At 39.5% G+C, this 16,314-nt stretch overlaps 1 long non-coding RNA gene across 1 annotated transcript in view; it reads left to right on the top strand.

The window, feature by feature from the left end:
- LOC144377315 (uncharacterized) overlaps window positions 1–16,314 on the top strand; it is a 54,383-nt gene that overhangs the window by 25,689 nt on the left and 12,380 nt on the right. Inside the window, exon 2 of the long non-coding RNA XR_013438195.1 lies at window positions 7,156–7,296. This is a non-coding gene — a long non-coding RNA (uncharacterized LOC144377315). The remainder of the gene's footprint in view (window positions 1–7,155; window positions 7,297–16,314) is intronic.

Below are 16,314 nucleotides of genomic sequence, written 5' to 3'. Positions count from 1 at the left end.
GATCTAATGGGAGGTTATAAGGGGCATTGCCCTCAGATGGCATTAAGGAAGTTCTCATGGGACTCTGAATTAACTTTCACAAAAGTTGTTATAAGAAGAGCAAACCTGGCCCCTCCCCTCTCTCTCTCTCTGGTTTCCTGACCTGTGATGTGATCTCTCCCTGTAACATATATGCCTGCCATTGTGATGCCATTCACCGTGAGGCTTTCACCAGAGCTGAGCAGATGCTGGTGTCAGGCCCTGGAACCTCCAGAACTATGGGTTAAAGAAACCCCTTTTCTTTATAAAATATCAGCCTCACATATTTTGTTATAATAACAGAATTCTGACAAATATAGGACATAACGAATACATTCCTTCCTTCTTGGATCAGACTATAGCATAAAATATGTTCTCTACATTGTACTTTCCTTTTTTTTTTTTTAACTTACTAATAGACCTTGAAGCCTTCAATGTCAATATTTATAGTTTTGCGTCATTCTTTTTGTAACTATGTAGCACATTTTTGTTTCCCTTCCAAAATACATTTAAATAGTTCTCCTGTCTTTGCTTTAACAATACATAGAGTAAATCAAAGAACTTTAGAATTACTCCGTCCAGTCCAGTGTTTTCTTTCTTTCTTTTTTTAAACTCCATTGGGATTTTAAATAGAATTGCCTTGAAATTTACAGATTTAGTTTGGGAAAAAAAATCATTTTATTTGAGTCTTCCCAGCCAGCTACACAGCCACATAAAATGTTTTTGCTTTCCATTTAGTTAGAAGAACAAACTTTTACATAGGTTTTCTTTTATTTTCTTTTTTATCAGCAAAGATCTTATTCTTTTGTTTGGGTTTATTCCTAAAATATTTTCTGTTAATACTGAAAATGGAAATTTAAAGAGCTTCATTTGAGGAATTTTTAAAAATTCAGAAAAAGTAAATTGTATCCCCTCAAAATTTGTATGTTGAAGCCCTATCTCCAATGTGACAGGACCTGGAGATATAGCCTTTAGGGAAATACTTAAGATGAAATGAGGTTATAAAGGTGGATAGGATTAATCTGATAGGATTACTGGTTTTATAAAAAGAGATCCTATGTAGGGCTGCATTGTGGCTCAGTGGTAGAGGCTTGCCTGACATGTGTAAGTCACTGGGTTTGAGTCTCAGCACTGCTATAAATAAATGAATAAATAATAAAAGTCTGTTGGCAACTAAAAAAAATGTTTAAAAAAAAAAAGAGATCGCAGGGGCTTGGGAGGCTGAAGCAGGAAGATGGATAGTTCAAAGCCAGCCTTAGCAAATGCGAGGTGCTAAGAAACTCAGTGAGACCCTGCTCTAAATAAAATACAAAGTAAGGCTAGGGATGTGGCTCAGTGGTTGAGTACCCCCAAGTTTAATATCTGGTACAAAAAAAATGAGAGAGAGATCTGCCAAGTGTGGTGGCACACACATCTAGTTCCAACCACTCTGGAGGCTAAGGCAGGAGGATTGCAAGTTCAAGGTCAACCTAGGCAAATTAGTGAGATCCTGTCTTAAAATAAAAACATTAAAAAGGCTGGGGATGTAGCTCAGTGGTACAGCACCCCTGGGTTCCATCATCAGTACTGCAAACAAGCAAACGAAACAAGAAAGAGACACCAGAAATCTCCATCTTTCCAAGTGCACAGAGGAAAAAGTCATGGGAGGTGAAAAGGCAACCATCTGCAAGCCAGGAAGGGGGACCACATCATCCCTAACGTAAAGAGAGACAGTAAAACACCATGTCCCTGAATGCCCCTGCTCTTCCCCCAAACCTAGCCAAGTCAAGGGAACAATGAGAGCAAGCCTGGCTGGAAGGTCCAGATATATATTATCTTGAAGGACACTGGCTTTCTTGCACAATGGAAACTAGGGCAAGTTAGTGTTATCTGCAAAAAGCTACTTTCTTGCATGTACACCAGGACAATTGCTCATTGGAATTGCTGATGATGTCATCACTTCTGTAGCCTCCCATATAAAACCCCTGAGTGGGGACTGGTACAGAACGGAGGGCACTCTGGAAAGGAAACGTGTCACTCATTCAGCCAGCCACCCCTGGACAAAACACCATGAGGAACAGGAGGTGCAGCAGGTCAAAGCACCATGAGGGACAGTGGTGCTATCTGTCAGCCGGTTGCCACAGAGCTCTTGGAACAGTTTCTGATCTCTTGTAAGCTTTCCCCTATAAATCACCTGATCCTGTGCTGTCTTTGGGCACTTTTTTTTTTTTCCCCTTTGGCTTCTCCGAAAACTACCCCACTGCTCTGGCAAAATAAGGCCTCAACAGAGGCCAAATTTTCTGGAATTTTGATCTTGGACTTCCAGTCTCCAGGGCAGTGAGAAAATAAAACTCTATTGTTTAGCAGAACACTCTGTGACATTTTGTTATGGCAGCCCCAGTGGACTAATACAGACTGGAATTGGCAAGAGTAAAGCAGTCATGGAACTTGGCTGAAGATCATAGCATTTTGTTCAAGTTAGTGGGAATGGGCAGTGGCAAGTAAGGTGCAGTTGGTACTGGTTATGCTTTTCTTTTATATGGTACTGGGGATTGAACTCAGGGGTGCTTGGCCACTGAGTGACATCCCCAGCCCTTTTTATTTTTTATTTTTGAAACAGAGTCTCACTAAGTTGTTTAGGGCCTCTATAATTTACTGAGGCTGGCCCTGAGTTTGTGATCCTCCTGCCTCAGCCTCCCATGTCACTGGGGTTACATGTGTGTACCACCACACATGCTGGTAGTGATTATGCTTTTTAGATGGTTGGTTGATGGCAGGTGGTGTTAAGTCAGGGAAGTACAGAGAATTATTGAAGGTAGGGCCTTTATATGTAATGAAGAGAGAAAGGGTTATGATAAAAGAGCAGATTGTTACTATTGATATTTAAAGAGGAAATGAAGAACAATGGAGCAGATTAGAAACTAAGAGAACTAGCCAAGCATGGTGGCACATGCCTATGATCCCAGCAACTCAGGAGGCAGAGACAGGAGGATCACAAGTTGAGGCTAGCCTTAGTAATTTAGCAAGGCCCTAAGCAACTTAGCAAGATCCTGTCTCAAAATAAAAAATCAAAAAGGCTGAGGTTGTGGCTCAGTGGTTAAGTGCTCCTGAGTTCAATCCCCAGTACCAAAATATCAATCAATCAATCAATGAAAAAAAGAGAAGAAGAAACTAAGACACCTGGTTCCAACTTATATTTTGCAGCCAAACTGTACTGTAAACATCTTGTGCTTTCGGAACTTGGATCTGTGGGATGATGGATGTGGAATGGGAGATTTCTCAGTTCACCCTCACTTCTGACAATGTGGAATTCCACAGCTGTCTCTTCAATTTGGTTCAGAAGCTCCCAGCTCAAATAAACCCTTTTTTCCCCCCACACTACCTGAACTTTAGAGATGAGACACTTTCTGGGTTATACATAGGAATAGACCTATTTACTACTTTTTTACTGAAATCACCTCCAACTCTCTAGCTTTGTAACTGAGGGAGATTAAGTTGGGTAAATGGGGCTGAAACTCTGGGGTAGGAGGGCAGGGCATTTGACAAGAGCCCCATCTGCACACCTGAAATGTGGCTCTTGGGGATTCTGCTTCTTAGGAGACTGCAATTAGACAAAACTGCAGTTAGATCTTGCCGTTTGGGGACTGATTTGGGCCTTGATTATCAAATATTGAGCTTTCACCTGCTCTGTTTTATTTTCCCTCAGGTGCACAGTTTATCTCTGTGTGGGAATAATTGGGGCAGTGCATAGGAAGATCCCCTTCTCCATTCCTTACTTTAGTAGCTTCTCCTGTGTTGGATTTAACAAATAGGATAGACATGCTAAGCAGTTGTCATGGGATGAATGATGGGATTGCAGTTCCTAAAGCAAGGGGATGAGTAGGAGGAAATATGTAAAAACAGGAAGATCCTGAATGTTAAATCCTCAACTGCCTAGTACTTTGTAAAAGAAATCAAAATACAGATGGTCTCTAACTTAGGATCTTTTGACTTACAAATTTTTAACTTTTCTATGGTGTGAAAGTGACACATGTTCAATAGAAGCCATACTTCAAATTTTACATTTTGATCTTTTCCCAGGCTAGTGATATGTGGTATCATCGCCTCTCATGCAATGCTGGGCGGCAGCAACCAACTCAATTTCCCATTCAGCCATGTGATCTCGAGGGTAAAAGACTGATACTCTACAGGGGCGAAGCTGTGATGTTCAGAGTTAAGTGCAATATCGGCCTCAATGTTTTCAATTTACAATAAGTTTTTCAAGAAGTAAGGTGATCATAAATCAGGAAGCATCTATAATAATTGCCCATTTTAGAAAAGAACTATTCGGTTTCAAGGATAAAGCTAACGAACACACTTTTAATTTGAAGCCATCTTTTGTTTTTGTTTGGTGTTTGTTTTTATTTGATGATCAATACAGATTCATGTGCAGTTGTGAGAAATAATAGACACCCATATACATTTCATTCAGTTTCAATGGTAATCTCGTGCATAACCAGGGTACAATATCATAACCAGGGTACAATATCATAACCAGGAAACTGACATTGACACCTTATTTCAGCTTTCCCCAGAGATGCTCTTTTGTCGATGCTGTGTGCATATGTATTTAGTTCTATGCAATTTTACCAAACATATGTAAATTTATGTCACTACCACAATAATCAAGATATACAATAATTCTGTGTTAGTCAGGATTTTCTAGAAAAACAGAACCAAAAGGATGCTATGGTTTGGATATGATTTGGATATAGTTTGGATAAGCTATCTTCAAGATGAAAAATAAAGAAAGCCAGTGGTTCAATTTTGTCCAAGTTTAACAGCTTGAGAATTAGGGATGTTGACAGTGTAACTCCACCTTTGAGACTAAAGGCCTAAGAAACAGGGGACTGATGATGAAAGTCCAGAGTCCAAAGGCTCATAAACCAGGGGCTCTGATGTCTGATAGCAAGAGAAGATCAATGTCTCAGCTCAATAAGAAAGGGAGAGAATTCACCTTTTCCACTGTTTTTTCCCCATTTCTATTTCTATTTCTATTCTCAATGTATTGAATGATGCCAACTTCTATTAGCAAGGACAAATCTTTAGGCAGTCTATGACTCAAATGTTAATCTCTTCTAGAAATATTCTGAATAATGTACCCAGAAAAAATAACATTTGACCAGCTATCTGAGCATCCCTTATCCCAGACAAATTGACATACAAAATTAACACCAGGGGTTCTATCACAGAATTCCTCCTGTTGAGCTTTATAACCTCAGCTACCTCCTACCATCCCTTCCTGGAAAACACTAATCAGTTCTCCATTTCCATTATTTTTTCACTTTGGCAAGGCAATATGAGTGGAATCATATAGTATCCTTTTGAGATTGGCTCCTCCACTCCATCATTACTCTTTTGAAATTCATTCAAATTGTTTCATGCATCAAAAGTATAGTTTCTTGGGCTGGGGATACAGCTCAGTTGATAGAGTGCTTGCCTAGCATGCATAAGACACTGAGTTCAATCCCCAGCACCACCAAAAAAAAAAAAAAAAAAGTACAGTTTCTTTTTATTGCAAAATAGTATTCCATGATATGGGTGTACCATAAATTGCTTAACCGTTCACCCATTGAAGGCCATTTGGATTGTTTCCCAGATGTTTCTTTGGGGCTTTTTCAAATAAAACTGTAATGAGCATCTTTATATAGATCTTATTTATTTATTTGTTTGTTTGTTTTTGTATTGGAAATTGAACCCAGAATCACATTACCACTGAGCTACATGCCCAGCCCTTTTTAGTTTTTAGTTTGAGACAGGGTCTCACTAAGTTGCTTAGGGCCTCCCTATATTGCTCAGGCTGGCTTTGAACTTGCAATCCTGCTGCCTTAGCCTCCCAAACTGCTGGGATTACAGGTGAGTGATATCACACCCAGCTTTATACAGACTTAAAAGAAATGAACATAAGGTTTAATTTATCTGGGAATAGTTCATTTATTTTGAACTATTTGATAACCAGAACCATATAAAGGGAAAAGCCAACACAGCTATCTTATATAGAAATCTACAAAGGGTGCTGAAATTTCTTTGGAGAGTTTTTTGTTTGTTTGTTTGGTTTGCTTTGGTTTGGTTTGTATCAGGATAGAATTCAGGGGCACTTAACCACTGAGCCACATCCCCAGCCCTTTTTATTTTTTATTTTAAGACAAGGTCTCATTAAGTTCCTTAGGGCCTCATTAAGTTGCTGAGGCTGGTTTTGACCTCAGGATCCTCCTGCCTCAGCCTGAGTCGCTGAGATTATAGGAGTGCCACTGTGCCCAGCTTTTTTGGAGAGGTTTGAAGAAAAAAACAATTCTACTTATAAAATACTCTTCTTGGGAAGAATACCATGACATAAATGGTTAGAACAAATATATGGTGAGGTCTTAAACTTCTTTTTTAAAATATTTATTTAGTTATAGATGAACACACAGTACTCTATTTTTTATGTGGTACTGAGGATCAAACCCAGTGCCCCACACATATGAGGCAAGCGCTTTACCACTGAGCTACAGTCCCAGCCCCATTTCCCCTTAAACTTCTCTTTTAGAAAAATGCTCTAGTTTATTGAAAGCATTTTGTTTTGCTGAGTGGCTTCTGTTAAATAAAATTTATTTGGAGGCCATCGATTTGGCCAAAGCTCCTGCACTAGGCCCAACAGACAAAATCAAAATGGAGTTACTTATGCCAAAATTTCATGTCACCAAAGGTAGTACTAAATTGTCTATCTGACCTAAGAAATCAGGAGAGAGAGATAACGACTAAATCCTTAAACAAGCCAATTTTAGGCAACATAATAAGGAAATCTCCTCTGCTTTAAACTTTATAAGGAAAATGATTTTGGAATAATCAATACACTTTTGAAAGCTCTGTTTTTATTTTGCTCAACCCTTTCTGTCTACAAAGTCAACCTCCTCTGCTCAGGAGGTTGACTTTGTTTCATGCATCAAAAGTATAGTTTCTTGGGCTGGGGATACAGCTCAGTTGATAGAGTGCTTGCCTAGCATGCATAAGACACTGAGTTCAATCCAACTATGGGGCCATCTATTTTTAGCATGAAGTGTTGCCTGATTCTAGGATAGTAAATGAAGTCCAATTAAGATCTTTAAACTAAATTTGTTGTTCTTTTGTCTTTGACAGTTCTGGTGACCAACAAAGAGACCCGAATGACACTGTCAATGACTCCTAACACCCCTGAATGGAGTGGGAGAGTCAGCAATGTCCCTTTATGAGGTTCGCTGTCTTCCTCATGGATCCCTGAGGGTTGTAAGCTCCTCTCAGGTAGGACTCTGCTCCTAAATTTTTTTTTAAAAATAACTTTATTTTATTTATTTATTTTTATGTGGTGCTGAGGATGGTACCCAGGACCTTGCATGTGCGAAGTGAGCGCTCTACCGCTGAGGCATAACCCCAGCCCCTCTGATCCTAAATATTTTTATGGTTTAAGTAGACAATATCACAAGTTGAAAATGCATGGGATACCTCTAACCTACCAAGCTTCGTAGCTTACCAACATACTACACTGTAAGATCCCAGTCATTTCTGCCTCGGGATCATGTAGCTGACTGGGATCTGTGGCTCGTCACCTTTGCATCACATGAGTATATCAGACCACATACTGCTGGCTGGGAAAAGATCTAAATTCAAAATTCAAGGTACAGTTTGTACACAGCAGATACGGCTTTCACGTCATTGTAAAGTTTAAAAGTAGTAAGTTAAATAATTTTAAGTTGGAAACCATCTTGTGGTAGCGACTGGGAATACAGGCTCAGAGCCAAAGGACCGAAATAGAATTCTGCCTCTTCCACTTACAAAGGACATGACCTTGAACAAGTAGCTTACCCTCGGTTTCTGAGTCCATAAAACTACAACAGTAGTAGCTTCCTTGGTTTTTATGAGAATTAAATAAATTGATTCATGTAAAAGTCTTAGAAGAGTGTCTAGGACATAGTGAGTACTTAATGACTATAAGCTTTAACATTTTTCTTTTAAATTTGCTCAAAGTAGTAGAGTCTCCCTCAGCGTGTGACTATTATTTACTTAAAACATGTCTATTTTTATCATGTAATTGGTTTTTTGCTAATTTAAGAAAAAAGTCTTCTGCAACTTGTTTTTGGGGTAAAAAAATGGGAGTTCATAACCCACTTGAATCAAATGTATGGAAGATGATATGTCATGAGCTTTGTAATGTTTTGAACAACCAATAAAAGTAAAATAAAATAAAAGAAAAAAAGAAAAAAGTTCTTTACACTCTAGAATTATAATTTTTAGGCAATGAAATTAAAATACTTAAACTTCTAAGTGAATGAGGTATTTAATAAGGCTAGTGATTGACCTTATTACTTGTAATTCATCAGGTTAAACCTGGCACTTACTTCCCACTGCCAGTTACAAATGCTAATCACCTTAGGGAAACAAGCAAAGAAGCAAATCAAACTGAAAAGGAGATTTAAAATTAGATGTTGAGGCTGGACATGGTGGCGAACGCCTGTAATCCCAGCTATCCAGGAGGCTGAAACAGGAGGATCAAGAGTTCAAAGCCAGCCTCAGCAATGAGGAGGCACTAAGCAACTCAGTGAGACCCTGTCTTTAAATAAAATACAAAATAGGGCTGGGGATGTGGCTCAGTGGTTGAGTGCCCCTAAGTTCAATCCCTGGTGCCGAAAAAAGGAATGAAAGAAATTTTTCACCTCTGGAAGTCATTTTTAGTGTTGAAGTATTTAATTCACTAATTCTGACAGTCATTTGAACAATATCAACCAAAATATTTTTCAAATGGCTTAATATCAGGTATCAGTAAATATACCACATATAATTGCTTTGTGAAGATAAAACACATGCAATTTAAAGATAGATACAATCTGTTCATTTTGTAAACATATTTGGGCAATGTTCAAGGGATGTGAAATAATGTTGACAATATAAAAATGTTATCATATAGTTGGGTTAATGGGGTTTCTAAGTGAAAAAAAAAATTGTGTGATTCCCAGTGTAATCCAGAAAGAATCCAGGCTGCTTCTGTCTTAAACATAGGTTAATATGGCTATTGTAAGTCTGGGGAGAGAGAGACACTAAAAAATTACTGCCATGAATAGTTTACTTTTGGCACAGATTTTTTTTTCCGAGCTAGATTTTAAATTCCATTACAGTGAACAGTTAATTTTAACAATAACAACAATGACGACAACAACATTTGCATTAGCATAACCTAGATAACATGGAATTGGCACATAAATTTCATAGAAAGGCAATAACCCTATTCATTAACATACTTTCTACAAGAATCTTGTGATGAAACCATTAAATATTTTTAAAGAAGATTTAATAGAATCATGCACACAAAAAATAACTATGTAGGTGATGGATATATTTTCTTGACCATATTATTTATTTCACTATATGTGTGGGTACCAAAGCTTCTGCCTGCAATTTTTCAGGTTGTATGCCTTAAGTCTATGCATTTAAAAAAAAATAATAGGTTTATTGTGTTGGAGAGAGTTGTGGGCTCAGGAAACAACCATGAAAAAAGTCTAGTTCTATAATGTATTTTTAAAAAAAATTTCTCCTGTAATTACTATTTACTTTCAGTGTATGATAATTGCTTCACAATTATCATAATGTGTGATAATTGCTTCAGAAAGAAATATAATACAAGTGTTGTTTTTCTTAACTGGAGACTTGTATATTGCTTGAGTTAATTGTAATAAGATTTGTGAAGTCTTAGTAACTTGTTAAATCTTACAGGATCAATGAGTAAATTTAATTTCCTTTACTATACAGACAAGGAAGAGATAAATTTTCCTAAATCAAACAAGAAAACAATCATTATTATCAAAAGCTTAAGAAATGTATAAGAAATATATAAGAAATAACTATTGAAATTAAAGAAGATTCTCATATAATGTTAGGAGCAAAGTAAGCTCTTGGAAAATGTCAATTTCCTTCCCATTCTCTTCTCTCTGTCACATTACATTTCTCTTATTAAATATGGCATATTTTTATTTATCTAAAGAAGGTAGATTTCAGCAAGCATGGAAAACACATATGATTACCACCCACTCTTCCAACCCTCATGGATAACTCAGGATGAAGAGAATATAGTTTCATGCCTAAGAAGGGTGAAGAAGTGAACTACTGTATGATAGGTGCAGGCCATTACTTCTACCACACTTCAGGAAAATTGCAGGCAGGAGTCCTGGGACTCCATTCTTTCCCCAGCTTGTTTTTATTTTTTTATTTTTATTTTTTGTGGGGCTGGGGATTGAATCCAGGGCATTTTTGCCTGTTAGGCAAGTGCTCTACCACTGAGCTATACCTGCAGCCTTCCAGCTTTTAATGTAATTATATTTATCAATGTGATTTATTTATTAATGTACTTTTATTATTTCAAAGTAGTGGGTTGTACAAAGCAGGAAGAGCAAACGTAGCTAAAACTTAATTTTTTTATTATATATTTTGTGTTGCTTATTGAGATCCTGAACAATAACTGGACAGACTAATGCCTTTGACTAAAGAATGTAAAAATCCTTGTGTGCATGTACAAATATGCAACGACAAATCCTATCAGTATGTACAACTGTAATGTACCAATAAAAAAATGTGGAAAAAAAAAAGAAAGTAAAAATCCAAAACTTGCCAGGTGTGGTGGTGTACACCTGCACCTGTAATTCCAGCTATTAGGGAGACTGAGGCAGGAGGATCACAAGTCCAAGGTCAACCTAGGCAACTTAGTGATAAACTGTTCCAAAATCAAAAGTAGTAAGGGTAAAAAACATAGCTCAGTGATAGACTACCCCTTAGTCCAATCCCCAGTCTCTCTCTCTCTCTCTCTCTCTCTCTCTCTCTCTCTCTCTCTCTCTCTCTCTCTCTCTCTCTCTCTCACACACACACACACACACACACACACACACACACACACCTTGCAGTTGGTGCCTCCATTCATTTTTCCTTCTTTTCATTTTCTTTAGGAATACCCAAAGAAAGCTTTTACTTTCCAAAATGCTGATTAATCCCCAAATATAATTAAATACCTACTATTTACAAAGAAAAAAGTAGGTAGGTAGGAGTCTCTATTCAGAAGAGGTTATAATCCAAATTCATGCAAAATATGAAAAAAAGGTTATTTACCCAAAATGTCATTAAAAACAAATAGATAAGTATCTAAAAATTTTGATCCTCCTGGCTCAGCCTTCTGAGTCGCTGGGATTACAGATGTCACTTCTCCTGGCTTATTTTTTATTTATATAGTGGCCATATTAATGGGTATGAGGTAATATTTCATTGTGATTTTGATTCTTATAATAACTAGTGATGTTGAACATATTTTAATTTAAAATTTTAATTGATCACTTAATACATGTTAATTTAGTAAAAATAGAAACTATATTTAAGTAAAAATGTGGAAAGAAAACCATCCTTAATGCCACAAGAATCCATAATTACCTCTCTATTCCTTTGGTAAAACTTTATCCAACTTTGTATATACTAGTACAAATGCAAAAGCATGGGAACATACTATACCCTCTGTATCTTAGTCACTTTGGGTTACTATAACATGTTCCACAGACCAGGTGGCTTATGAAATGCAGAAATTTATTTCCCACAGTTCTGGAGACTGGAAATTCAAGATTAGGGTGCCAGCATAGTCAGGTTCTGATGAGGGCTTTCTTCCACCACATTGCAGACCACCAACTACTTGTTCCATCCTCACATGGTGACAGCACCTAGGGATCCCTCTGAGGTGCCTTTTTTAAGGACACTAGTCCTATTCATGAGGACTCCACACTAATCACTTCCCAAAAGTGACCTAATCACTTCCCAAAACTCCCTTTCTAATACCTCAAGCTGGAAATTTGGGTTTTTGCATATGAATTCTGAGAAACAAAAACATAAAAATCAGTTCATTGTAGGATTTTAATCTTTCTTTTTAAATTTAATATCACTCACAATGCATTTATTTTAGAATTATATACAATTTGAAATGATTATAGAATATTTCTTTGCATAATTTTACTATGATTGATTTAATCAAATGCTATTGTTGAGCATTTAGTATTTTTGTGTTTTAAATTGGGGCAGTATAAATAGCCCATAATTCTTTCTTTTGGGGGAATGGGAAACAATCTTTCAAAAATTTAATAGACCAGGGCTGGGGCTATGTCTCAGTAATAGAGCGCTTGCCTAGGATGGGTGAGGCCTTGGGTTTGATCCTCAGCACCACATTAAAAAATAAATTAATTAATGAATAAAGGTTAATTAAAAAAAAATAACAGACATGGTGTGGTGGTGCACATGTGTGATCCCAGTGATTCAGGAGTCTGAGGCAGAAGGATCACAAGTTCAAAGACAGCCTCAGCAACTAAGTAAGGCCCTAAGCAATTCAGCAAGACTCTGTCTCTAAATAAAAAAATGAAAAGGGCTGGGGATGTGGCTCAGTGGTTAAGTGCCCCTGGGTTCAATCCCCAGAAACAAAAAAAAAAAAAAAAAGAAAGAAAGAAAGAAAAGAAAATCTTCTTTGTGCTCAGATACCATATAAGATTTTAGTTCTTTTGTCCTGCATTATTATCATTCCAACAGTTGGATCTATTCCCTGTCAGTAATGTCTCACCTTTGATCTCCCAAATGTTCTTAATTTGGATTTCTGCCCTTTTTTTTTAATCATCTAAAAGTTGAGTGTATGTAGCTAAATGAATAAGTTAATAGTAGGGGTATTTTTAAGGCATTGAAAATGGATTTAACAGTTTTATTCTAGATTGAATGTGATGGCACACACCTGTAGTCCCAGCTACTCAAGGAGATGAGGTTGGACAATCACTTGAGCCTAGGAATTTAAGGACCAGCCTGGACAATGTTTCAAGACTGTTTCATAAAAATATGGGGTGGGGGCTGGAGGAGTGAAAGAGAAAAGAGTTTATTCTAGTTCCTAAGATTGTCATCTATCGGAGAGGGGAGGAAGATGGCGGCGAAGGGAGTGCATCACCCCAGTGCGCCTCGTCACTGAGCCGGAGAAAGACGATATGAAACTGCTGAAGGCTACCTTGTTGGGAATTTCCAGTGAAATTGAGGCGCTCCAGAATCTAGTGGACAGATTTCCATCGTGCGAGGTTTGGCTGTGGGAGCTCCATTTCTCCACACGGAGGGTCGCATAGCCTGATAGGCGATCGCCCCGCGGCTGGAGTCTGTGGCGCGCGCTGGGGAGCGGCAAGGTGCCGGAGCGGGGGAGCAGCGATATGGATTCGGGGGGCTCCCGCCAATGGTACATTGGCAGCGCTTAGTGCTGAGTTCTGGCTTTGAGACAGAGGAGAGAAGCGGTCCAGCTTGGTTTCAGTCACCGGTCGGACCACAGAGGAGGACAGCAGCCGCCATTTCGGAGAGATGATGTAATCATCCCCATGTTCTACTGATCTCACCTCATTCAGCTACGGAACAGGTGATTTCAGGCTGGTATTTGCCTGCGTCTAGCAGACAGATTTCTTGCTCAGGATTGGGACTGGGGATCTTGTGGAGAATACTCCTAGAGGCTCGTGCCTGGCAAGGCTTGCGCCGGGCACTGAGCAGCTGGATTCTGGTTCCTGGGGCTAACCTGGCCCAGGTCTGAGGAATCTGCGGAGACTGCCGGTGGAGGCCAGCTCCAAGTGGAGCGTGCCCTGAGCTTGGGGTGACTGGGTTCTGACTCCCAGAACAGTTTTGGCCTGGGGCTGGGGAACCCGTGGGGGTCGCTTGCTGGAGCCAGCTCCCAGCGGAGAGTGTATCGGGATCGGAGAGGCGGGGTTCTGGCTACCTAAGCTGCTTTGGCCCAAGGCTAGGGAACCGGCGGTGACTTCTTCTCAGCCAGGGTCCTGCTGGGTGCTGTGGGGGCAGAGTAGAGCTTCCACCTGCGCCCAGAGCAGGCCAAGTGACCCGCCGGCGTGGTATCATGACACCCCAAATGCAGCTGGGGCTGAAGAGAGAAGCCGCCCACGCTTAGAATAGGAGCAGCAACCCCGAGGCGCGGTAGCCAAGTAACCTCATTTGGAGTAGGGGCTGTGTAGAGCTGCCATCTGAGCAAGCAGGGCAGGCAGACCTGTGGCCCACTGGCAAGACAGGCCAGGTAGCTTGCCAACGTGGTGGACACGTAACACCGAGGCAGTCGAGTCACACTGGTTGGAGTGGGGGTGGAGCAGGGTCGCCGCCCGGGTCCGGAGGGGGCTCAGCGACCCGTTGGAGAGGTAGTCAGGTACCCCCACTGGGAGTGGGGGCTGTGCAGAACTGCGACCCACCGGCCTAGAGGCCTGCCAGCGTGGTAGACACATCACACCAATTGGAGTGGGGACCCAGCAGAGCTGCCACCCACATCCAGATCAGGACCAACGACCCCAGGGCGTGGTAGTTACGTTACCACAATTGGAGTGGGGTCAGAGCAGAACCGCCACCCGTGCCCGCAGGGGGGGCAGACCTGCGACCGATCAGCATGGTAGACAGACCACCCTAATTAGAGGAGGAGCACAGCCACTACCCGCCCTGCAAGGGAGACTTCCCAACTATACAAGAGCAATATAAATAAATAGGGGGTAAATTTCAAAAACACAACAGTTGCACCAAGCAGAAAGAAACGCGAGCAGTATGAAAAGACAAGGAAAGAAAGGACCACAAGCAATGCAAGTCAACTCAACTTTAGAAGAGGTAATAGCTGCAACAGATGGAATGTCAGATAAAGAGTACAGGATATATATGCTTCAGATGATCTGGAGTCTCAAGGAAGACATGAGACAGCAAAATCAGACAATGAAAGATCACATTGACAAACAAATCCAGGAAGTAAAAGATCAATTTCACAGGGAGATAGAGGTAATAAAAAACAAACAAATAGAAATCCTAGAAATGCAGGAAACAATAAACCAACTTAAAAACTCAATTGAGAATACTACCAGCAGAGTAGATCACTTAGAAGAGAGAACATCAGACAATGAAGACAAAGTATTTCAACTGGAAAAGAACATAGACAGCTCAGCAAGTCTGCTAAGAAACCATGAGCAGAACATCCAAGAATTATGGGACAATATCAAAAGACCAAATTTAAGAGTCATTGGGATACAGGAAGGCACAGAGCTCCATACCAAAGGAATAAACAGTCTATTCAGTGAAATAATACGAGAAAACTTCCCAGACTTGAAGAATGAGACAGAATCCCAAATCCTAGAAGCCTACAGGACGCCGAATGTGCAAAATCATAAGAGATCCACACCTAGACACATTATAATGAAGATGTCCAACGTACAGAATAAGGAGAGAATTTTAAAAGCTGCAAGAGAAAGAAAGCAGATTACATTTAGGGGCAAACCAATCAGGATAACAGCTGATCTCTCAACACAGACTCTGAAAGCTAGAAGATCCTGGAATAACATATTTCAAACACTGAAAGAAAATGGGTTCCAACCAAGAATCGTGTATCTGGCGAAATTAAGCTTCAGGATAGAAGATGAAATTAAAACCTTCCACAATAAACAAAAGTTAAAAGAATTCGCAGCTAGAAAACCATCTCTTCAAAAAATCCTTGGCAAAACATTACAGGAAGAGGAAATGGAAAATAACATTGAAAACCAACAATGGGAAGTAGGACAGTAAAGGGGGGAAAGTAGTCAAAGAGGATAACAAATCAGGTTTAGTAACATCAATAAACAAATATGGCTAGAAGAACAAACCATATCTCAATAATAACCCTAAATGTTAATGGCTTAAACTCACCAATTAAGAGACACAGGCTAGTAGAATGGATCACAAAACAAGACCCAACAATATGCTGCCTACAGGAGACGCATCTGATAGGAAAAGATATTCATAGACTGAAGATGAAAGGTTGGGAAAAATCATACCACTCATATGGACTGCGGAAACAAGCAGGAGTGTCCATACTCATATCTCATAAAATAGATTTCAAGCCAAAGTCAATCAAAAGGGATAAAGAAGGACACTTCATACTGCTCAAGGGAACCATACACCAACAAGACATAACAATCATAAATATATATGCCCCAAATAATGGTGCAGCTGTGTTCATCAAGCAAACTCTTCTCAAGTTCAAGAGTCTAATAGACCACCATACAATAATCATGGGAGACTTCAACACACCTCTCTCACCACTGGACAGATCTTCCAAACAAAAGTTAAATAAGGAAACTATAGAACTCAATAACACAATTAACAACCTAGACTTAATTGACATATATAGACTATACCACCCAACATCAAGTAGTTACACTTTTTTCTCAGCAGCACATGGAACCTTCTCAAAAATATACCATATATTATGTCACAGGGCAA

This window comes from Ictidomys tridecemlineatus, chromosome 4, assembly GCF_052094955.1.
Source record: "Ictidomys tridecemlineatus isolate mIctTri1 chromosome 4, mIctTri1.hap1, whole genome shotgun sequence".
NCBI lineage: Eukaryota > Metazoa > Chordata > Mammalia > Rodentia > Sciuridae > Ictidomys > Ictidomys tridecemlineatus.
The sequence above is the reverse complement of the archived record's forward strand: the minus strand, read 5'-3'. Positions and strand labels throughout refer to the sequence as shown.